Raw genomic sequence first — 25466 nt, 5'->3', positions numbered from 1 at the left:
TCCTTTGTCCACCTTTAGAATGTTTACTTTTTTCATTCTCACATCTTCTGTCCCCAAAATTTTATTTTTGAAGATAATTATGACATTCCCATGAAGACAAAATGTCCCCTCTGATTTTCCATCTGTATACCGTCATTACAGACTTGTCTTGTTTCTGTGAACTTACAACCATATATCTGCTCTCTATGCTATATTGACAGTAGTTCAGAATGGTATCTGTATAGCTTTGTGCCACCAACACTCACTACAGTGTCACAATTGATAAATAATTGATCACTTAATAGCTACATATATGATTAAAGCAAGTCTTTCAGTGTTCTAAATAAACATTGTTTTGGTAAAAGAGCACGTATTCCTAGAAATCATATCCATCCTTATACAATATTGTTTTCTACTCTGAGACCATCTGTTACCTATAGCTGCTACCCAATATGTTTTGCACTCCATCTCTGTATTTTGATAATTTTTGACACTATGAGTCCTACCTTCTCAAACAGAATTAAGAAGCCTGCATCCACAGGATCCCTTTCAAGTAGAGAACAGTTATTTAATCCAGTTACAGTTATTTAATCCAGTTATTTAATGCAACCAAGCAAGATTTAGATATAGAAGTGGTCAACACCTAAAAGGAAATCAGTCTTCTGGCAACCTATGAGACAGGGTGTCCTGCTCCTCAAGGGTGGCAGTAGTAGAGTTTCTGATACCAATCCTTGAATGTCATAGGAGCCACTGATAGTGGCAGTGATGTTTAGGTAGAGAAATCACTGCAGTGTGTGGAACGTTGTTGCTACCTTTTTCTTGCTTGTTTTGGCCTTACCAGAGATTCTGTAAACTGGCAAATATCCATTAATGAATTCTGTTTCTGCTTAAGTGACTCATTGCATTGTTTGCAGCCAGGAATCCTGAACAATAACCACTCTGATGTTACAGTATGTTTGTTCTTAGAACAGTTATTTTTGATGGTAATGATAATAAACTTTTACAAAAATCTTCAATTTTTAGCCCATATGCTGCAATAGGAAAATGAGCTTACCTGGGACGATTTGCTCTTTTGGGGGTTTACTGTATGATTCTCTCATGACTCATAGATTTGCTTTGGGTACATAATTTACATTAAACAAATTGCTAGCAGCTCAGGCAAAGAGGGTTGACTATATGTAGTTGACTTTCTCAGACAGACAAATTCATTTGTCTTAGACTTAGGCTAAACATAAAGACAGATTCCTGCTAAGAGTATGAAGAAGTAATGTTAATGCTCTGAGTCAATCTGGGGTTTTAAATAGTGTGAGTGCTCAGGTGAGGTTTGCATCTGTTCCTAATATCTATGACAAACGCTGTGAAAATTGCATTTCTTGCCAGCTGGGCCTCCATAAGCAACTGTAGATTTATAAGTGAGTATGCAAATGAAGTAGAAAAATAGTTATAACTTGTATAAAACAAACAGAACAAATATTCATCTTTATTTCATGAATAAAAATTAAAATTCCATAAACATGCATTTTAGTAATGTTATTATTGGCTACATATTTTATTTCTATATTAATAATTTTTTTAACTCTCTGCCACCCCCATTTTACAATCAATCACTTTAGCAAATATTGTTTGGAGAGCTACTATATATATTATAATGTATATAGTGAGCTATATATTCTATGAATGTAGAAATGGAAAAGACAAGTCTATACCCTGATAAAATTACACTTGAGAAGCAAAAGGAAAGAATGAAAGAAGTAACATTTTATTATGTACTTGATGCTATGGACTCTGAAGAAATTTTTACCAATGTTAACAGACTTTGTTCATAATAGCCTTATAAGTGAGGTTTCATATAAATAGTGGATTCTGTTGTGGTTTAATGAGGGAACAGACATTCAGTCCATGTTTAGCTGATTTTTAAAATTAGGTGTTTTCTCCTCATATATAGTTCTTACCCTTTTTATAAAAATGAAGTGTAATAGGTAGTCTTACATGATTTTAATTGTATTTTAACATTTATGTAATACTAAATGGCTATATATTAAATAGCATGTTATTATGAGTATATTATTAGTAATAAAAGCAGGTATATATATTTGAAAATTAGTTCATATATTCCAGCTGTTATCTGTTCCATCACACAGACAATATTTGATGCTCATCTGCAGTAACTCCATTGCCCCAAAATCACATGAATATCTTAGAATTCCTTGCCTTACACTCTGAGAAAAAATTATTAATTCAAGATAGAACAACTGTAGTGTTTTTATAACATGCTCCTCAGAACAGTAGTTAATAATAGTAATACTATTTCTTAGTTGGAACAAAGTTGCTGAAATAAACTTGTCAAATTTATGAGTTAAACAAAATTTAACTGCAGTACTCCCCAGGAGCTGTATTTTGCTAAAATTCCTATGGAGCTCCAAAATGACCATGTAAAACAGTGGGCTTTCTGAACATAAACTACATATTACTTTTCTCACATGATACACCAAAAAAGACCAAGATTTAATGGAATATATTTTGGAAAATATTCTTTTACACGGTAATCTGACATCACTGGACAACTGATTGATCAGACACCAGGCAATAATTGGGAGGTTACTGCAATAATTCAGGAAGATTTTTTGAGGGTTATTCTCATTTTATGAGAAATAAGCAGGAGGCCTGGCACAGTGACAGACTGTAAAATATAGGTTAGACAGGCAACCAACTGTACTTAAAGACAGACATAAGAATGTACAAATATAAAAATAATACCTATTATTTATTGATAATTTATTGATACATGCTCTCCGCTCATCTTAGTATTTTCATGGGTTGGTTTATTTAATCATTATCCTACAGCCCCATTTACAGATGGAGTCTCTAAGCAGAGAGGTTCAATCAGTACTTTACCCAAGGTAACTCATTTATTTATCTTTTTTTTTTTGAATTTTATTTTATTTTATTTTTTATACAGCAGGTTCTTATTAGTTATCTATTTTATACATATTAGTGTATATATGTCAATCCCAATCTCCCAATTCATCCTACCACCACCCCTCCCACCCCCGCTTCCCCCTTTGTTGTCCATACGTTTGTTCTCTACATTTGTGCCTCTATTTCTGCCTTGCAAACCAGTTCATCTGTACCATTTTTCTAGATTCCACATACATGCGTTAATATACCATATATACCATATTTGTTTTTCTCTTTCTGACTTACTTCACTCTGCATGACAGTCTCTAGGTCCATCCACGTCTCTACAAATGACCCAATTTCGTTCCTTTTCATATCTGAGTAATATTCCATTCTATATATGTACCACATCTTCATTATCCATTCATCTGTCAATGGGCATTTAGGCTGCTTCCATGACCTGCCTATTGTAAATAGTGCTGCAGTGAACATTGGGGTGCATGTGTCTTTTTGAATTATGGTTTTCTGTGGGTACCAAGGTAACTCATTTAGTAAGGGCCAGGACAGACTTACAATCCCAGAGTCTACGTTCAGGCCTATGTTCTTAAACGCTATAATACCCAGAAACTTATCTGATGTATCCTAAAAATAACATTTGGTTAGACAGTTCTCCCAAAACACCAGTAGAAAAGAATGTACATAAGGAGGACACTGAGAAATCATGTAAAAAGAAATAACAAAATAAATTTAACCTTAGATATAAGGAAATAACTTAGTTAAATATAGCATTAAAAAAATCTCAGAATTTCTGTATAACTAAATGTATAAAAAATGAAGAGAAATTTTGAATGAAACAAAACATAAATTGGTCTCTATGCAACATAGATTTTTTTAACTTAGAAATAAGGATTTGGACATTATGGTCAGAACTTCGCTGGATTTGTCCTTTGAAGAAAATCCAGGGCTAAGTTAGGAGAACACATAATTTTGGACATCTATTCTTGCCCTACCTCTGTATTCTAATCAAATAGATCTCTTTGCCCAAAAGATATTACCACCTTAACCTGAACTCCTACTGGCTGGAAAGATTTTTGGCAGTTTCGTCTGTTAATTTATTTATAATTTTGGAATGTTGAACCAAAGTCAAGTAATTCCTTGATTGCATAGCTTTTAGCAAAATATGACTTTTACCAGATATCCGGTGAGCTAAATTTTGCTAATAATATTTCTGAAAGGAATTTCTGATGTTCATCACAAATGCAAGATTAGCTTTTCCATTTGTTGAGATGTTCTTTACTATAGTGAAATATTTTTTTTTTTCAAATCTTTCCTTAACATTTTATACAGATGAAATCCATGCTGCTTGCTCCTTCAGGTTATCTCTGATAGTACTTTGGGTATTTCAAGTGTTAACCTGAAAAGTAAAATAATAGAATTTATCAACAGGCAGTATAGATGATGGAACTACTTCCACTGAAATGGCTTTCAGAAACTCCTTCAACACGTTTTATTAAGGGATAAATTGTCCATATATACTGAATCCTGCAAAGAAAGAAGAGTTATGGGTATCAGAAGGAAGGGCCTTATATTAAAACATTGTAATGTGTTATATACAAAGTAAACAGTATTTAAAGCCCTTATGTGTTAGCTTAAAAAACTTATTCTTCCAGTATAATGTAACTATAATTCTATCTGTAATAGAAGGCTGTTTAAATACCTTACAGGTAAATTACTTCAGTTATTGAATTGAAGCACTTGTGAAAATTCCAATTTAAGATGACTGTTTTTTCATAATTCAGTTTTTTTGTTTTAACATAATTTTATTACGATTGTACCACACTCACCAGAATTGGATGTCTCTGATATTTTTAATCCATTATTTGGTATGGGATAAATGTTTTAATTTGCATGTTGATAATGGCTAATGATCCTACCCAGTGTTTCAATGCTTATTGGTTATTTAGATGTTACTTTTGTGAAGTGTTTGTTCATGTGCTCTAATTTTCTATTTTTTTTTGCTTTTAATAATGGGTTTTAAACATGTCATATTAATAAATTAATCTGCAAAACAGATATAATTATAACAAAATTGTAGATATCTGTGGACTTTTTAGCAATGTCATATTGCAAAATTATGTTTTCAAGATACTAATGAGTGGGATTTATCCCTTTTAGAATGGAGTTTGGATTGAAAGTATGATAATAATTAAAAAGAAAGCCAGATATTGATTATTACCAAGACTCTCTGGTTGTCTGAGTTGAAATGGGTCTGTTGATGATTTACACAATATCCCACTATTATTGAAAATAAAATAAATTGTGGTTGATTAAAAAAAAAACTAATTCAATTTGCAACTTACTGTTACTTGCAATATTTACTTTGAATTTCCACAAAACATGATAAATAAGCATTGGATTTAAATCAGGTGTGACTTAATCATCGTTTTATTTTAATTTCTTAAAACTTTATTTTCTAGAGCAGCTTTTGATTTGCAGAAGAATTGAGAGGAAAGTGCAGTGATTCCTCATATACTTCCTGACAAACACGTGCACATCTTCCCCCATTATGAACCATGCCTCCCCCTTCCCAGAGTGGTGCAGTTGTTACAGTTGAATAACCTATACTGCCACATTAGAATCACACAAAGTTCATAGTTTACATAGGGTTCACTCTTAGTGTTGTACATTTTATGAGTTTGGAAAGATGTACAATGACATGTATACATCATTACAGTATCACACAGCGTATTTTCACAGCCCTGAAAATCCTCTTTGTCCTTTGTTAACTAAGGTAGTACTATTCCATTTAGAATTTTTCAAGATAAATCTTTAGCAAAGTATCTAATCTGATTCAATCTTTAGTTTAAATATAACACTTACATCTATTTAATCTCTTTCTACATAACAGAGTCTATGTGGAGTTCAGCTGCTACATACTTTATAAAATCATTTAAAAGTGTGTGTGGGAGTGGGTGGATGTGTTAATAAAACAAATGTTCTGCAGGTGCATTGTGGTGTATACAGTATTTGATATTGTTTTAAACTGATCGCCCCCCATAATATCACCCCAAATACTTTGCCTTTGAAATATAATAAATTGATAACCATATTATAGTTGGGTAGACATTATTCACTTATAATAATTTCAAAACACAGTCAAGTTTTGATAGAATTTTAAAAATTATACATGATACTTGTCAAACAAACTTGTTTTAAAAATATTTTATCATTTTTCCTGCCTTATATGTGTGTTGCATTAAAATTATAAATGGAGCATTTATCTAGTTAAGAGATTATACACATATATACACATGCACACCCACATACACACACTTTAACTATCATATGTTGACTTTCTTCTGCTAACATTGACATTTTATCAAGGTCTCTGTAACATTTATCTTAAGCTAACAAATGACTTCTGTGACTCTTGTTTGCTTATAAAAATATTAAAATTAAACATAAAAGTGAAAGAACTTTCCTGTCTCCTCATATTTGGTCTGGTAAAATGACACTAGAAGAATATTATACCTTAGAGGCATTAATATATATTTAATAATTTCAAAAATATAATTTTAACACAACTTTGCAGAATATTTCAGGTTATCACACATTTAAGTAAGTTTGTTATCTTCTGTATTTGAACAAAAACTTTTTTTCTTTAAAGTAACTGTGGAACATTTTTAATATATTTTAGTTTCCTCTGTAATTTATGTAAGTTGTTCTTCAGATTTAAATAAGAACATATATAAAAATATAACAAGTACAAAACTTAATTTCCCCATCTTCTATTGAGGTTGAAATGTGAGCTTTATTTGTAAATAGCTATATTTAGCAATATAACTGCTTTGTAGTAATAGCAAAAAACAAAGCACATATTAGCTCCAGAAACCATAAACCCAGTATGAGGGACATGAGTGAGAAAATAAACATAAATGGAACTAATGTTTATACCATTTTTCTTAATGCGGGGGCAGATATCCTTGAAACTACTTTGTGAGTAATGCTTTTCAATTCCCTATACATAGTTCAAAACCTCTAAAAATACAGTTTTAGAGGAGGCCCTGAACCAAGAAGGTGGAGTAGAAGGACGTGTTCTCACTCCCTCTTGTGAGAACACCAGAATCACAATTAGCTGCTGGACAGTCATCGACAGGAAGACACTGGAACTCACCAAAAAAGATACCCCACATCCAAAGGCAAAGGAGAAGCCACAATGAGACAGTAGGAGGGGCACAATCACAGTAAAATCAAATCCCATAACTGGTGGGTGGGTGACTCACAGACTGGAGAACACTTACATCACAGAAGTCCACCCACTGGAGTGAAGTTTCTGAGCCCCACGTCAGGCTTCCCAACTTGGGGGTCCGGCAACAGGAGGAGGAATTCCTACAGAATCACACTTTGAAGCATAGTGGGAATTGATTGCAGGACTTTGACAGGACTGGGGGAAACAGAGACTCTACTCTTGGAGGGCACACACAAAGTAGTGTGCGCATCGGGACCCAGGGGAAGGAGCAGTGTTCCCAGGGGAGACTGTACCAGACCTACCTGCTAGTGTTGGAGGGTCTCCTGCAGAGGCGGAGGGGGGGGGTGGCTGTGGCTCACCATGGGGACAAGGACACTGGCAGCAGAAGTTCTGGGAAGTACTCCTTGGCGTGAGCCCTCCCAGAGTCCGCCATTAGCCCCACCAAAGAGCCCAGGTAGTCTCCAGTGTTGGGTTGCCTCATGCCAAACAACCAACAGGGAGGGAACACAGCCCCACCCATTAGCAGTCAAGCGGATTAAAGTTTTACTGAGCTCTGCCCACCAGAGCAACAGCTTTACCCACCACCAGTCCCTCCCATCAGGAAACTTGCACAATCCTCTTAGATAGCTGCATCCACCAGAGGGAAGACAGCAGAAGCAAGAACTACAATCCTGCAGCCTGTGGAACAAAAACCACATTCACAGAGAGACAAGATGAAAAGGCAGAGGGCTATGTACCAGATGAAGGAACAAGATAAAGCCCCAGAAAAACAACTAAATGAAGTGGAGATAGGCAACCTTCCAGAAAAAGAATTCAGAATAATGATAGTGAAGATGATCCAGGACCTCAGAAAAATATTAGAGGCAAAGATAGAGAAGATGCAAGAAATGTTTAATAAAGACCTAGAAGAATTAAAGAACAAACAAACAGAGATGAGCAATACAATAGCTGAAATGAAAACTACACTAGAAGGAATCAATAGCAGAATAACTGAGGCAGAAGAACGGATCAGTGACCTGGAAGACAGAATGGTGGAATTCACTGCTGCAGAACAGAATCTTTAAAAAAGAAAGAAAAGAAATGAAGACAGCCTAAGAGACCTCTGGGACAACATTAACACAACATTCACGTTATACGGATCACAGAAGAAGAAGAGAGAGAGAAAGGATCAGAGAAAATATTTGAAGAGATTATAGTCAAAAACTTCCCTAACATGGGAAAGGAAATAGCCACCCAAGTCCAGGAAGCACAGAGAGTCCCATACAGGATAAACCCAAGGAGAAACAGCTGAGACACATAGTAATCAAATTGGCAAAAGTTAAAGACAAAGAGGGGCTTCCCTGGTGGCGCAGTGGTTGAGAATCTGCCTGCTAATGCAGGAAACACGGGTTCGAGCCCTGGTCTGGGAAGATCCCACATGCCGTGGAGCAACTAGGCCCGTGAGCCACAACTACTGAGCCTGCGCGTCTGGAGCCTGTGCTCCGCAACAAGAGAGGCCACAATAGTGAGAGGCCCGCGCACCGCGATGAAGAGTGGCCCCCACTTGCCACAACTGGAGAAAGCCCTAGCACAGAAACGAAGACCCAACATAGCAATCAATCAATCAATAAAGAAATCTTAAAAAAAAAAAAAAAGTTGCTTATATTTAAAAAAAAAATGTTAAAGACAAAGAAAAATTATTGAAAGCAACAAGGGAAAAATGACAAATAACATACAAGGGAACTCTCATAAGGTTAACAGCTGCTTTCTCAGCAGAAACTCTACAAGCCAGAAGGGAGTGGCATGATATACTTAAAGTGATGAAAGGGAAGAACCTACAACCAAGATTACTCTACCCGGCAAGAATCTCATTCAGATTCGATGGAGAACTCAAAAGCTTTACAGACAAGCAAAAGCTAAGAGAATTCAGCACCACCAAACCAGCTCTACAACAAATGCTAAAGGAACTTCTCTAAGTGGGAAACACAAGAGAAGAAAAGGACCTAAAAAAAACCCCAAAACAATTAAGAAAATGGTCATAGGAACATATATATGGATAATTACCTTAAACGTGAATGGATTAAATGCCCAACCAAAAGACACAGGCTTGCTGAATGGATACAAAAACAAGACCCATCTATATGCTGTCTACAAGAGACCCACTTCAGACCTAGGGACACATAAGGACTGAAAGTGAGGGGATGGAAAAAGATATTCCAGGCAAATGTAAACCAAAAGAAAGTTGCAGTAGCAATACTCATATCAGATAAAAAAGACTTTAAAATAAAGAATGTTACAAGAGACAAGGAAAGACACTACATAATGATCAAGGGATCAATCCAAGAAGAAGATGTAACAATTGTAAATATATATGCACCCAACATAGGAGCACCTCAACATATAAGGCAACTGCTAACAGCTATAAAAGAGGAAATCGACAGTAACACAATAAAAGAGGGGAACTTTAGCACCTCACTTACACCAATGGACAGATCATCCAAAATGAAAATAAATAAGGAAACAGAAGCTTTAAATGACACAATAAACCAGATAGATTTAATTGATATTTATAGGACATTCCATCCAAAAACAGCAGATTACACTTTCTTCTCAAATGCGCACGGATCATTCTCCAGGATAGATCACATCTTAGGTCACAAATCAAGCCTCAGTAAATTTAAGAAAATTGAAATCATATCAAGCAACTTTTCTGACCACAACGCTGTGAGATTAGAAATGAATTACAGGGGAAAAAACGTAAAAAACACAAACACATGGAGGCTAAACAATACGTGACTAAATAACCAAGAGATCACTGAAGAAATCAAAGAGGAAATGAAAAAACACCTAGAGACAAATGACAATGAAAATATGATGATCCAGAACCTATGGGATGCAGCAAAAGCAGTTCTAAGAGGGAAGTTTATAGCTATACAAGCCTACCTCAAGAAACAAGAAGAATCTCAAGTAAACAATCTAACCTTACACCTAAAGGAACTAGAGAAAGAACAAACAACACGCAAAGTTTGCAGAAGGAAAGAAATAATAAATATCAGAGCAAAAATAAATGAAATAGAAACAGATAAAACAATAGCAAAGATCAATAAAGCTAAAAGCTGGTTCTTTGAGAACATAAACAAAATTGATAAACCATTAGCCAGACTCATCAAGAAAAGAGGGAGAGGACTCAAATCAATAAAATGAAAAATGAAAAAGGAGAAGTTACAACAGACACAGCAGAAATACAAAGCATTCTAAGAGACTACTACAGGCAACTCTATGCCAATAAAATGGACAACCTGGAAGAAAAGGACAAATTCTTAGAAAGGTATATCCTTCCAAGACTGAAGCAGGAAGAAATAGAAAATATGAACAGACCAATCACAAGTAATGACATGGAAACTGTGATTAAAAATCTTCCAACAAACAAAAGTCCAGGACCAGATGGCTTCACAGGTGAATTCTATCAAACATTTAGAGAAGAGCTAACACCCATCCTTCTCAAACTCATCCAAAAACTTGTGGAGGAAGCAGCACTCCCAAACTCATTCCATGAGGCCACCATCACCCTGATACCAAAACCAGACAAAGATACTACAATAAAAGAAAATTACAGACCAATATCACTGATGAATATAGATGCAAAAATCCTCAACAAAATACTAGCAAACAGAGTCCAACAACACATTAAAAGGATCATACACCACGATCAAGTGGGATTTATCCCAAGGATGCAAGTATTCTTCAACATACGCAAATCAATCAATGTGATACACCATAGTAACAAACTGAAGAGTAAAAACCATATGATCATCTCAAGAGATGCAGAAAAAGCTTCTGACAAAATTCAACACCCATTTTTTAAAAAAATCTTATTAAGACTTTATTTTGATTTTTATCTTTCTTTCTTTTGTTTTTTTTTAACATCTTCATTGGAGTACAATTGCTTCACAATGGTGTGTCAGTTTCTACCCCACAACAAAGTGAACCAGCCACACACATACATACGCCCCCACATCTCCTCCCTCCCATGCCTCCCCCCTCCCATCCTCCCCATCCCACCCCTCCAGGCGGTCACAAACCACCCAGCTGATCTCCCTGTGCTATGCGGCTGCCCCCCACCACCTATCTATTTTACGTTTGGTATTGTATATATGTCCATGCCACTCTCTCACTTTTTCACAGCTTACCCTTCCCCCTCCCCATATCCTCAAGTCGATGCTCTAGTAGGTCTGTGTCTTTATTCCTGTCTTACCCGTAGGTTCTTCATGACCCTTTTTTTTCTTATATTCCATATATATGTGTTAGCATACTGTATTTGTTTTTCTCTTTCTGACTTACTTCACTCTGTATGACAGACTGTAGGTCCATCCACCTCACTACAAATAACTCAGTTTCGTTTCTTTTTATGGCTGAGTAATATTCCATAGTATATGTGCCACATCTTCTTTATCCATTCATCTGTTGGTGGACACTTAGGATGCTTCCATGTTCAACACCCATTTTTGATAAAACCTCTCCAGAAAATGGGCATAAAGGGAACCTACCTCAACATAATAAAGGCCATATACGACAAACCCACAGCAAACATAATTCTCAGTGGTGAAAAATTGAAAGCTTTTCCTCTAAGATCAGGAAAAAGACAAGGATGTCCACTCTCACCACTATTATTCAACACAGTTTTGGAAGTCCTGGCCATGGCAATCAGAGAAGAAAAAGAAATAAAAGGAATACAAACTGGAAAAGAAGAAGTAAAACTGTCACTGTTTGCAGATGACATGATACTATACATAGAGAATCCTAAAGATGCCACCAGAAAACTACTAGAGCTAATCAGTGAATTTGGTAAAGTAGCAGGATACAAAATTAATGCACAGAAATCTCTTGCATTCCTATACACTAATGATGAAAAATCTGAACGAGAAATTAAGGAAACACTCCCATTTACTATTGCAACAAAAAGAATAAAATACCTAGGAATAAACCTACCTAGGGAGACAAAAGACCTGTATGCAGAAAACTATGAGACACTGATGAAAGAAATTAAAGATGATACCAACAGATGGAGAGATATACCATGTTCTTGGATTGGAAGAATTAATATTGTGAAAATGATTCTACTACCCAAAGCAATCTACAGATTCAATGCAAACCCTATCAAATTACCAATGGCATTTTTTACGGAACTAGAACAAAAAATCTTAAAATTTGTATGGAGACACAAAAGACCCTGAATAGCCTAAAGCAGTCTTGAGGGAAATAAACAGAGCTGGAGGAATCAAACTCCCTGACTTCAAACTATACTGCAAAGCTACAAAAATCAAGACAATATGGTACTGGCACAAAAACAGAAACATAGATCAATGGAACAAGACGGAAAGCCCAGAGATAAACCCACAAACCTATGGTCAACTAATCTATGACAAAGGAGGCAAGGATATACAATGGAGAAAGGACAGTCTCTTCAATAAGTGGTGCTGGGAAAACTGGACAGCTACATGTAAAAGAATGAAATTAGAACACTCCCTAACACCATACACAAAAATAAACTCAAAATGGATTATAGACGTAAATGTAAGACCAGACACTATAAAACTCTTAGAGGAAAACATAGGAAGAACACTCTTTGCCATAAATCACAGCAGAATCTTTTTTGATCCACCTCCTAGAGTAATGGAAATAAAAACAAAAATTAACAAATGGGAACTAATGAAACTTAAAAGCTTTTGCACAGCAAAGGAAACCATAAATAAGACGAAAAGACAACCCTCAGAATGGGAGAAAATATTTGCAAAGGAATCAATGGACAAAGGATTAATCTCCAAAATATATAAACAGCTTATGCACCTCAATATTAAAGAAACAACCAAATCCAAAAATTGGCAGAAGACCTAAATAGACATTTCTCCAAATAAGACATGCAGATGGCCAAGCAGCACATGAAAAGCTGCTCAACATCACTAATATTAGAGAAATTCAAATCAAAACTACAATGAGGTATCACCTCACACCAGTTAGAAATGGCATCATCCGAAAATCTACAAACAACAAATGCTGGAGAGGGTGTGGAGAAAACAGAACCCTCTTGCACTGTTGGTGGGAATGTAAATTGATGCAGCCAGTATGGAGAACAGTATGGAGGTTCCTTAAAAAACTAAAAATAGAATTACCATATGATCCAGCAATCCCACTACTGGGCATATACCCAGAGAAAACCATAATTCAAAAAGACACATGCACCCCAATGTTCATTGCAGCACTATTTACAATAGCCAGGTCATGGAAGCAACCTAAATGCCCATCGACAGACGAATGGATAAAGAAGCTGTGGTACATATATACAATGGAATATTACTCAGCCATAAAAAGGAATGAAATTGGGTCATTTGTAGAGACGTGGATGGACGTAGAGACTGTCATACAGAGTGAAGTAAGTCAGAAAAAGAAAAACAAATATCATATATTAACACATATATGTGGAACCTAGAAAATGGTATAGGTGAACTGGTTTGCAGGGCAGAAGTTGAGACACAGATGTAGAGAACAAACCTATGGACACCAAGGGGGGAAAGTGGCAGAGGGTGGGGGTGATGATGAGATGAATTGGGCGATTGGGATTGACATGTATACACTGATGTGTATAATATTGATGGCTAATAAGAACCTGCTGTATAAAAAAAATTAAATAAAATTCAAAAATAAAGACAAAACAAAAGAAAACAAAAATACAATTTTATTCCTTTATCTTTAAATCTTATAAATAGTGCAATGCTGTGGAATTGGAAAATTTATTTCATACTACAATGCTGATGTGCCTAGAAAACATAATAGTTAATCTGTAATTAATTTGGTCTGACTCAAGAGCATTTATGCATGGATGAGGGAGAAAAGTAACTTTCTGTTATATAAAGTTTGAAAATTGTATGATACATTATTTTTGTAGTCCTTTTAAATAATGTTTGGTGTCTATTAGATAAAATTTTCTAGTTACTCAGCATCCCTTTCCTCTTTCTACTTCTATAATTTCAATGGCAAAGCCCTTGGAGAATATACAGTATCTGTAGTGACCATGTGACTTATTGTTGAAAATGGAATACTTTGACAGTAAAGAGTTGCTGTTAATAATAATCACATCCAGACAGTCAGCATAGGCTGGGACACTCTTTGATATACATAGCTCAGCTTCTCTTATTCTTGGTGAAAACAAACCTTAAATCCCACAAAATTTTCCATCTGACTCACTACAATAAACCCACTAGTTTTTCTTGCTCAGCATTTTTATCACAGCTATATTTTAGTTCTTAATTCTAAGCCTACAGATTCTGAAAGGCTCATGACTCATACCTAAGCACACTGCCAAGGTTCTATGGTGGTATCTGTGTACTAGATTATTATATGGAAGCCTTCTAGATATCCACTTTGCTCAATCTAGCTTAGAGAGCCAGGTGAGTCACTATCCCTCCTATCTCTGCCCTTGTAGCATCTTGCCTGATATAACATAAATCCCCCTCTTTATGTTAAAGACTATGCAGGTGGAAAATGGGACTCTTTCAAATCTGATTCTCTCTCTCTCTCTTTACTTTTTTCCTTCTCACCCCTCAAATATCACTAGGTCAGAAAAGGACTCAATCTCATTCTACCATAATCAGAGATGATGAAACCTGTAGATGATGCTTACCCTCCACCACACAGGACAATGTACTTATGTGTTTCCTTTAGGTGCATTATTGACATTCTAATGGGAATGGTGGTAGAAAATTAGAAAATCCTCTCTCATAATAACATCATGATTAACGCAGTTATCCTTCCCACAATGTATAATGCTTTTTATATTAGAACATGAATATTATCTCTCTATTCAATGTATATCCCTCGATAATACATCTCAGTCTCCATATTCCTTTTAGAATTTATCTTACTCTTCTCTGAGATGAAAATTTTAGGTAAGGTAGGCAAAAGAGAAAAGCAAATTTATAATAAATAATCTTGTATTAATAAGATATGTAGCTTTTTAACTTTTGCAGAGAGTAAACAAGAAAACTAAGCTGCAGAGGAAGTGCTGTATTTGTCATATACTACATGTTTAAAGAAAGGAATATAATTCCCATATTTTTCCATAATAATTCCATATTTTCCATAATAATTTCACAAAATCATTTATGTAATTTATGAGTATTTTCCTAAAATGTAAAATGAATGTAATTTCCTAATATACAAAATATTTCCTGACATTTGATAATGTACAAAAGGAATATAATTTCCAGAATTTTGTTCCTCATTGCATTATTTTAAGAAGAAATCCACATTCCAGTTAAATCCATTTTTTAAAAAACAACGGTCAGTACAGTACTAGCAACTCTAGTTTTCACTCTTGGCAAGAAATTTTGTCATTGGTTTCAAGAGAAGCTTAAAAATGATATGGAATGAACTTTTAAATCTACTGCTTTCCAAATTGATCTTTCTTGGAAATTATGTTCTGGAAATTATGTTTTGGTGGATCTGTTTTCCACAGAAACAAATGAACAGTCAATGTTAGTAGCAGTAGAAATTATCAGTAGTAGAAGATCAAAATATTTATGCACTTTCAAAATTTTAATCCTTCCTGAGTAGATTAAGTTTTTTTGATTAAGTACACAATAAATGTTAATGTTGATAATGCTGAAAATTTTCAGCTTAAAAAATAGTGTCCGTATAAAGATAGCACAAAAGTGATTAAGTATCAGAGAGAAGTGGATAATCTTTGTTGATAAAACAGCCAAATTTTAAGTTATATTCTGGACATTTATTTTGTTTAATTTTCAGAATAAGTATTTTTGGAAAGTAATTTGTGTGTTGTTTTGCAATATGACACTTGCCAACTCTCTGCATTACTACTCTGATATATACCTTGCCATGTGATTAATGGGGAAAATATCATATAACCAGGTTTGGAAGAATATAAATGCTGTTAAATTTCTAATATATGCCACAGATGCTCCTACTCCTTCACAAACAAAATACTTGCCTTTAATTCACTGTATATCTTCATCAAGAGTAGTCCTTTCAGGAGGAGAGAATCAAGATGGTGGAGTAGGAAGATCCTCAGCTCACCTCCTCCCATAGACACACAAAAACTATGCTATGTGTAGAAGTTTTTCTGAGAACAACCTGAAGACTAGCAGAATGCCTCTTTTACAACTAAGGATATAAAGAAAAATCCAAATTGAGATGGCTAGGAGGGGCAGAGATGCAGTCTAGTCAGGACCCACATCCCTGGCACAGTGACCCACAGTGGGAGGGGATATCACAAACGCAGATGTTCTCCCTAAGGAGCAAAGGGTTTGAGCTCTACATCAGGCAGCCCAGCCCTGGGGACCTGCACCTGGAAGATGATCCCATATAATGTCTGGCTTTGAAAACCACTGAGGCTTATGGCTGGGAGAGCTGGAGGGCTATAGCATACAGACTCTGCTCTTAAATGGATTGTGCACAAACTCACTCACTCTGAGTTCCAGCAAAGAGACCTATGTTTGAAAAGTGCCTGGGCTATATGTGAAGGAGATTCATTGACAAACTTTAGGGTGAGTCCCAAAGGAGCAGGGATCTATTGGAACTTTATCAAGGTACCAAAGCAGTGGTAGATGCCATTTTTCTAATTCTCCTTTTACCTAGCTGGCCAGGCACTGGTGGGCATTATTTCTGACATTTGCTAACTACCCTGCTAGTATTTCCTGCCCTGTCCTAGCAGTCCCCTGAGGACCCACCCTGTCCAATCCATCCACCCTGGTCAGTGCCTTTCCAAAGCAAGCCCTATCCCACCTCACCTGGCAGGCAGCCTCAGGTGGGTCTGGCATGCCTCCCCCACAAAATGGCTCCTGTGCCAGGGGACCAACCCCATAAAACCACCATACCCACAACTGTTGCAGTCAGGCCCTGAATCCAGCCTCACTGGGGCAGCAGTTATGAATCCAGCAGTTATGACCAGGCCTTGCAAACAGCTGGGCCAGGGAACAGCCCCACCAGTCAGTACACCAGTAGCAAACATGACCCCACCACAACAGGAGGATTCAAACAGCCCACAGAAGGAATACTCATGAAGTGCCTGGCTCTGGTGACCATAGGGGATTGCTCTTCTGGGCCTCACAGGAAACCTTCTACAATGGACCACCCCTTCAAGACCAGGAGATATATCTGATCTACCTAATACATAGGGATAAACACAGAGAATTAGCAAAATGAGGAGACAAAGGAATATGTTCCAAAAGAAAGAAAAAGACAATACCTCAGAAAAAGAACTAAACTAAATGGAGATAAGTAATCTACCTGGTAAAGAGTTCAGGTAATAATAATAAAGTTGCTTACCAAATTCAGAAGAAGAATTGAAGAACTCACTGAGAACTTGATAAAAGAATATATATATATATATAAACAAGAGCTGAAGATTACAATAACTGAAATTAAAAATACATTATATGGAATCAGAAGCAAATCAGATAAGACAGAAGAAAGGATCAGTGATCTAGAAGACAAGGTATTGGAAATAATCCAATTGGAACAGAAAAAAAAAAAAAGACAAAAAGAAAATGAAGATAGTTGGATCTCTAGGACAAGTGTACTAACATTCACATTATAGGGGTCCCAGAAGCAGAAGAGAGCAAGGGACAGAAAACTTATTTGAAAAAATAATGGCTGAAACATTTCCTAACCTGGTGAAGGAAACAGACATCCAAGTCCATAAGCACAGAGAATCCTAAACAAGATGAACCAAAAGAGACTCACACCAAGAGAGATTATTATTAAAATGTTAAAAGTTAAATATAAAGAGAGAATCTTATAGGTAGCAAGAGAAAAACAATTTAAAAACAATAGAAAAGATCAATGAAACTAAGAGCTTGTTCTTTGAAAAGATAAACAAAATTGATAAACATTTAGCCAGACTCATCAAGAAAAAAATAGAAAGGTCTCAAATAAATAAAATTAGAATTAAAAGAGGAGAATTTACAATTGATACCATAGAAATAAAAAGATTCATAAGAGACTACTATGAACAATTATATGCCAACAAATTGGAAAACATAGAAGAAATGGATAAATTCCTAAAAACATACAGTCTTCCAAGACTATATCAGGAAGAAATAGAAAATCTGATTAGACCAAATAGTAGTAATGAAATTGAATCAATAATCACAGAACTCCCAACAAACAAAACCCTAGAACCAGATAGCTTCATAGGTGAATTCTACCAAACATTGAAAGAAGGGTTATACTGATTTTTCTCAAACTATTCAAAAAAAAAAAAAAAAAAGTCAAGAGGAAGGAAAGCTTCCAAAATCATTCTACAAGGTCAGCATTACCCTGACACCAAAAGCAGCCAAAGACTCTATGGAAAAAGAAAATTACAGGCCAACATCTTTGATGAACATAGATGCAAAAATCCTCAACAAAAATATTAGCAAACAAAATTCAGCAGTACATTGAAAGGATCGTATACCATGATAGAGTGGGGTTTATTCCAGGGATGCAAGAATGGCTCAACATCTGCAATTAACATGACAGAGCACATTAACAAAACAAAGGGTAAACATCATATGATCATCTCAGTAGATGCAGAAAAAAGTGTTTGACAAAATTCAACACCCATGCATGACAAAAACTCTCAACAAAGTGGTTATAGAGGTAATTAATGTACCTCTAAGTAGTAAACAATACATATGACAAACCAACAGCTTACATTGTACTCAATGGTGTAAAGCTAGAAACTTTTCTCCTGATCTTAGGATGAGGAAAAAGACAAGAATGTGCACTCTTGCCATTCTCTTATTTAACATAGTATTGGAAGTTCTAGCCACAGCAACTAGACAAGAAAAGGAAATAAAAGTAAGCCAAATTGGAAGGGAAGAAATAAAATGGTCACTATTTGCAAATTACATGATACTATATATAGGAAATGCTAAATACTCCACCAAAAAATATTAGAACTAATAAATGAATTCAGTAGAGTTGCAGGATACAAAATTAATATACAGAAACCTGTTGTATTTCTATACACTAATAATGAACTATCAGAAAGAGAAATTAAGAAAACCATCCTATTTACAGTTGCATCAAAAAGAATAAAATACCTAGGAATAATATAACCACGGAGGTGAAAGACCTGTACTCTGAAAACTATAAGATATTTGATGAAAGAAATTAAAGATGACACAAATAAATGGAAAGATATCCCAGGCTCATGGATTGGAAGAATTAGTATTAAAATGTCTATACTACCCCCCCAAATCTACAGATTCAGTGTAATCCTTTTCAAAATACCCATGACATTTTCCAAATGACTGGAAGAAATAATCCAAATATTTGTATGGAACAACAAAAGACCCCCAAATAGCCAAAACAATCTTGAGAAAGAACAAAAGCTATAGTAATTAAAAGAGTGTGTTACTGGAACAGAAACAGACGCATAGATCAATGGAACAGAATAGATAGCCCAGAAATAAACCCACACACATATGGTCAATTACTCTGTAACAATGTAGGCAAGAATATACAATGGGTAAAATCCAGTCTCCTCAGTAAATGGTTCTGGGAAAACTGGATAGCTACCTGCAAAATAATGAATCTGGACCATTATCTTAAACTATATACAAAAAAGTAAGCTCAAAATGAATTAAAGGCTTGAATATAAGACCATAAGCTATAGAACTTCTAGAAGAAAACAGACATTCAGCTCTTAAACTTTAGTCTTAGTAATTTTTTTTTTTTTTTTTTTGGATAGGTCAGCTCATTCAAGGGAAACAAAAGCAAAAATAAACAAATGGGACTACATCTAACTAAAAAGCTTTTGCACAATGAAGGGAAACAAAAAACAAAAAGGCAACCTATTGAATGGGAGAAGATATTTGCAAATCTTATATCTAATAAGGGGTTAATATTCAGAGTATTTAAAGAACTCGTACAACTTAACATATGAAAAAAGAAAATCCAAACAATCTGATTAAAAAATGGGCAGAGGACCTGAATAGACATTTTTCCAAAGAAGACATACAAATGGCCAACAGGCACATGAAAAATGCTTAACATCACTAATCATCAGAGAAATGCAAATCAGTACCACCTCACACCTGTCAGAATGGCTATTATCAAAAACTCAAGAAATAAGTGTTGGCAAGGATGTGGAAAAAAAGGAACCCTTGTGCACTGTTGGTGGGAATGTAAATTGTTGCAGCCGCTATCGAAAACAGTATGTAGGTTCCTAAAAAACTAAAAATAGAACTATCATATGATCCAGCAATTCCACTCCTGGATATATATCTAAAGAAAACAAAGAAACACTAATTTGAGAAGATATATGCACCCCTATTTTCATAGTAGCATTATTTATAATAGCCAAGAGATGGAAGCAACCTAAATGTCTTCGATGAATAAGTGGATAGTGAAGATAGTTAAATGGATAGTGAAGATGTTGCAACAACATGGATGGACCTAGAAGGTATTATGCTAAATGAAATAAGTCAGAGAAAGACAAATATAATACGATTTCACTTATATGTGGAATCTAAACGAAGTGAACAACAAAAAAAGCAGAAATTGATTTATAGATACCTAGAACAAATTGATGATTGTCAGAGAGGAGGGTGGAGGGATGTATTTTATCAGCAAAGCAGATTAAAGAGCACAAACTTACAAATATAAATGTTATGGTGCTGTAATATATAAAATAGGGAATGTAGTCAATAATATTGTAATAATACTAAACTGTGACAGATGGTAGCTGGATTTATCATGGTGATCATCTTGTAATGTATGTAATGTATATAAAAGTCAGATCACTATGTTATTCACCTGAAACTAATGTAACATTGTATGTCAATCGTACTTCATTAAAAAAATAAAGGGTTGAAGTACAATCAAGCTACACAGACCTTCTACCAATGGTGGAACGCTAGACAGGTGTATGGTCTCAACTTTGGCAGCAAAGAAGATGCCAGTGTCTTCGCAAGTGCTGTGATACATGCCTTCCATGTGTTGAATTCACAGGAAACAGGGCCAACATTGCCTAGACAAAATTCACAGCTACCTGCCCAAGTTCAGAATGGCCCATCACAAGAAGAATCGGAAATTCAAAGGCAACTAAAAGAACAGCAAAGACAACAGGAGCTGGAGCGGGAAAGGCTGGAGGGCGAAAGAATGAAAAGGGAGAGATTGGAGGGGGAGAGGTTAGAAAGAGAAAGGCTGGAGAGGGAGTGACTGGACCAGGAGCAGCTGGAGAGAGAGAGACAAGAAAGTCAGGATTGCCTGGAGCGGGAGAGACAAGAACGGGAGAGACTGGAGAGACTGGACCGAGAAAGGCAAGAAAGAGAGCAGCAAGAGCAGCTAGAAAGGGAGCCGCTGGAATGGGAGCGAGAGCGAAGAATGTCAACTGTGCTGCCCCTGCCTCTTCGGAGACTCCTCTAAGCTCTGTGCTGGGAGTCTCCTCTGCTGCTGAGCCAGGCTTGCATTGTCTTGGGACCACCTGCACCTCCACCCCCTCCTTCACTCCCACCAGGTCCTGCCCAGGCATCAGTCACACTTCCTCCTCCCCCAGGACTCCCTCCATCCCATCCACTTCCATCCTCAGGGCCTCCACCTCCTCTACCACCTCTTCCTAATCAAGTACCCCCTCCTCCTCCACCACCTCCTGCTTCTCCCCTCCCTGCATCTGGATTTTTTTGGGATCCATGTCTGAAGACAGTCACCCTTTAACTGGATTTGCAGCTGCAATTTCTGGATCAAAACTTAGGAAAGTGTCACGGATGGAGGATGCCTGTTTCCCAAGCTGAGGGAAGATCACTGGTGTGAATTTGGCCTCATCTAAAACTACGGGTAGTGGAAAAGGACCCCTTCCATTAGGGGTGGTGGTTTAATGGAAGAAATGAGCACCCTGCTGGCCAGGAGGAAGAGAATTGCTGAAAAGGGATCAACAATAGGAACAGAACAAAAAGAAGACAAAAATGAAGATTCAGAGCCTGTAACTTCTAAGGCCTCTTCAACAAGTACACCTGAACCAACAAGAAAACCTTGGGAAAGAACAAATACAATGAATGGCAGCAAGTCACCTGTTATTTACAGACCAAAATCTGCGCCCTCATCACAGCCCAGTGCCAGAGGAGTCCAGACAGAAGGACTGGACTCTGACAGGCTGAAGCCAAACATTTTAGATGAAATGAGAAAAGAATTAACTAAGCTAAAAGAAGAGCTCATCGATGCAATCAGGCAGGAACTGAGCAAGTGAAATGCCACATAGAGAAACAAACTAAGAAGAGATAGGACTTTAATCTGGAGAAAGAAGAAAAAAAAACAAAACCCTGCAAAGAACAACTGTTAACAACAACAAAACCCCTACCTTCTGTGAGCTGTAAAAAGAAAATGGAGACAAACAGTCAGAAGGAGGGAAAAGACAACATACTTTGAAAGCCTTCAGACATTACTACTCTGGCAATAAGCTAGTACCCTCCCAGTTTGATGCTTTTTTCTGACCTTTACAACAGGATGGAAGAGAGTTGTATAGGAGTTCCTGTATCAGTTATGCAGAAAATACTAAACCAGTCAGGCAAGAACACCGTGCCTTGAAATATTTTCATGTCAAGAGAAAATCACACATTTTCCACAATCCATTGCTAAAATAAAGAGGAGAAAGGCTTTGAGAAGTGTTTTTCAGAGGATGCTGATGAAGAATTTAGCAACTTATGCTATTGTATTGTAAATGTTTCTCTCAGGTTTGTCTTCCTATCACATTTGATATCCCATGAATAATTGAGATCAGCCCTATGTAGGTTAAGATCATAAAATGTGGAACAGATGGAATTGTATGTGCTTTCAAAGGGTGATATTTATAAGAAAGTGTCCTAAAAAATGATTTGCCCAGAGTGAGGAATTTTAGAATGATAGGAAGTCTCTCGAGTATAGCCTTCAAGCAATTTTGTAGATTTGAACATAAATTCATCCAGAATTTAAAGGTTTAGATGCCTTCCTAAATTATTAGTGATTTACCAAATCTATGATTCCTACATAACACAAACCAGTGGTCAAATGTAAAACAATATATTGTAGATTCACTGTAGGTTTTCAACCGTTTTTAGATTGATGAATGTGGACATTTTTATAATATAATTACAACCACCACAAAATTAGCTTTTTAAATTGCAGACAGTAATGCATGTCAAACTAATATGTAGTGGCCTTTTTAAGGCCTAGTCCCAGGGAAAACATTTTGTAGAGTATAGGGAAGTGGGAGGAAGGGAAGGAATAATGTTTAATTTAAACTTAATTTCTGCACTATCTTTTTCTCAATTATCTGCATAAATAATAATGAGGAATATTTTGTGACTTTACTTGGTAAATATGTTAACAGAACCAAGTATTTAATCTTTTACATCATGTCTTCAGCTATTTGTATTTTAACTTCAGTAAGTTCAATGGTCTGAAACATGATTCAGACCATTTATAATTCACATGAATTATATCTTACTGTGGAACTCAAAAGTTCGATCCCTGAATTTGGCAGTTATTATTACCTAGGTGCTCTGCAGTTATACAGTTGTTCAGGTACACGTTCCTGACTATAAAGCTGCTTTTGAATCTTATGTTGAAATACTAGAAAAGTAACCATGATGGCAGCAATTAAGGTCATAGAAATCATTAGACAAAAGGAAAACAACGAGGGGTCCTGCATAATTTTCTTTTAATAAATAAAGTGAGACTTAGGTGGTGGGAAGAAGGAGCTAAATACTCTACTTACCACCAAGTGTGTGTGTGTGAGCGTGCGTGTGTGCGGGCACTCACGTGTGAGTATGTAATCCACTCCCTTTCCTTTGAAACTTCTAAGATTAAAATAGGGGAGAAATCCTGTATGTTGCAATGATAGAATTTTTTGAAAATTTAGGAAATCAAAAATTCTCCAGGCTCTCCATCTTGATTTATGCTTGGGTTGTTATGTGCCACATTTGCTTTGAAATCTTTGATTATCAGTAATTTGACTAAAATTGTGAAGGAATAATCCACCATCTGCTTTCTAGATTTCTTAATCTAAGTTCATAAGACAGAGCTTGTTGATAGCATACTTTTCTAAATGCTGCAGGTTTGCAGCCATTACCACTTCAGAGAGGTTTGAATGAGGGAATTTTTTTTCCTTGTTAAAATAGTTTCTGTTTCTGTAGAAACTTCATTTTTAGATTAATCTGTGATGGATGAGCTATCATAATTAAGTATACAGTTTCTTTTCTATCAACTATTCATTGTCATCCAATAGTAAAGACATTAAAGATGCAGCAAGCTTATAAAGTACTATTTTCTAAAAGAAATAGGAGGCATTTTCATCTTTATTATTGTACTTTTGGTCATGGAAACACTTTGATGATATAAATGTATATGTCCCCCATAAATCTGGTCAGAAATCACTTGATTTTGTTGATTAAGTTAAGCAGTAGGATAGAGTACTGGGTACAGGTGGTCCAAAGTAAGATAAAAGACCAAGATAAAAATGATAGATCTTAAAAAAGAAACTGGTTTATGCACTAAATGTTTTGTGCCTTGGTCTAATATTAACATGACGTCAGCGTAAAAAGACTATAAGAACCAGTGTTGAAACACGTTATATTTCCTCTCATTCTGCATTACCCCAGATTGCTAAATGTGTTCTTTCCAAGAAGTTTGATTGAATTACTGTATACATTTACTGTCCTATGTGACAGTTTTGTCATTGTTAGAGATTTCAGTAATTAAAATTGGAAACAGAAGCTTAAGTTATTTTCCTTATCAAAACTATGTTCCTTGGAGACACATGATTGTGATGGTTTTTGTGCTCTTGCACATTGGATGTCTTATGGTGAGTGCAGTTTAGGGGATCCTTTCTAATTACAGGAAGGTACTTCTTTCCTTCAACACTGTGATCTGACCATTGACAAATCTGTACTATACGCTATGCAAATGGCTAACAAGTCAATTGCAAAACAACTGAATGTACAAATCTTAGTTCTGGTGCTGAAATCTCTTCAGGATAGTCGTCATGATCTCAAGGTTGTTTCAAAATTTGCAAGTATCAAGTGTCAGTCTGAAAAAACTGAAGATGAAATACTAATGAATGTTGAATTCTCAGGCTTTAATTGTATTTCCTTCTTTTTTTATTTTATTTTTTACATATTTAGCTTTTTATTTTTTAATTTTTTTAACATCTTTATTGGAATATAATTGCTTTACATTGTTGTGTTAGTTGCTGCTGTATAACAAAGTGAATCAGCTATACGTATACATATATCCCCGTATCTCCTCCCTCTTGTGTCTCCCTTCCACCCTCCCTATCCCACCCGTCTAGGTGGTCACAAAGCACTGAGCTGATCTCCCTGTGCTA

The 25466-nt window shown here is 35.9% G+C and overlaps 1 pseudogene; it reads left to right on the top strand.

Moving 5' to 3' along the window:
- LOC103019739 (protein enabled homolog) overlaps positions 1-22352 on the top strand; it is a 109741-nt pseudogene extending 87389 nt beyond the window's left edge.
- The last annotated feature ends 3114 nt before the right edge of the window (positions 22353-25466 follow it).

The sequence above is a fragment of the Balaenoptera acutorostrata genome, chromosome 18 (genome assembly GCF_949987535.1).
Source record: "Balaenoptera acutorostrata chromosome 18, mBalAcu1.1, whole genome shotgun sequence".
NCBI lineage: Eukaryota > Metazoa > Chordata > Mammalia > Artiodactyla > Balaenopteridae > Balaenoptera > Balaenoptera acutorostrata.
This window is presented reverse-complemented; position numbering and strand designations above follow the sequence as displayed.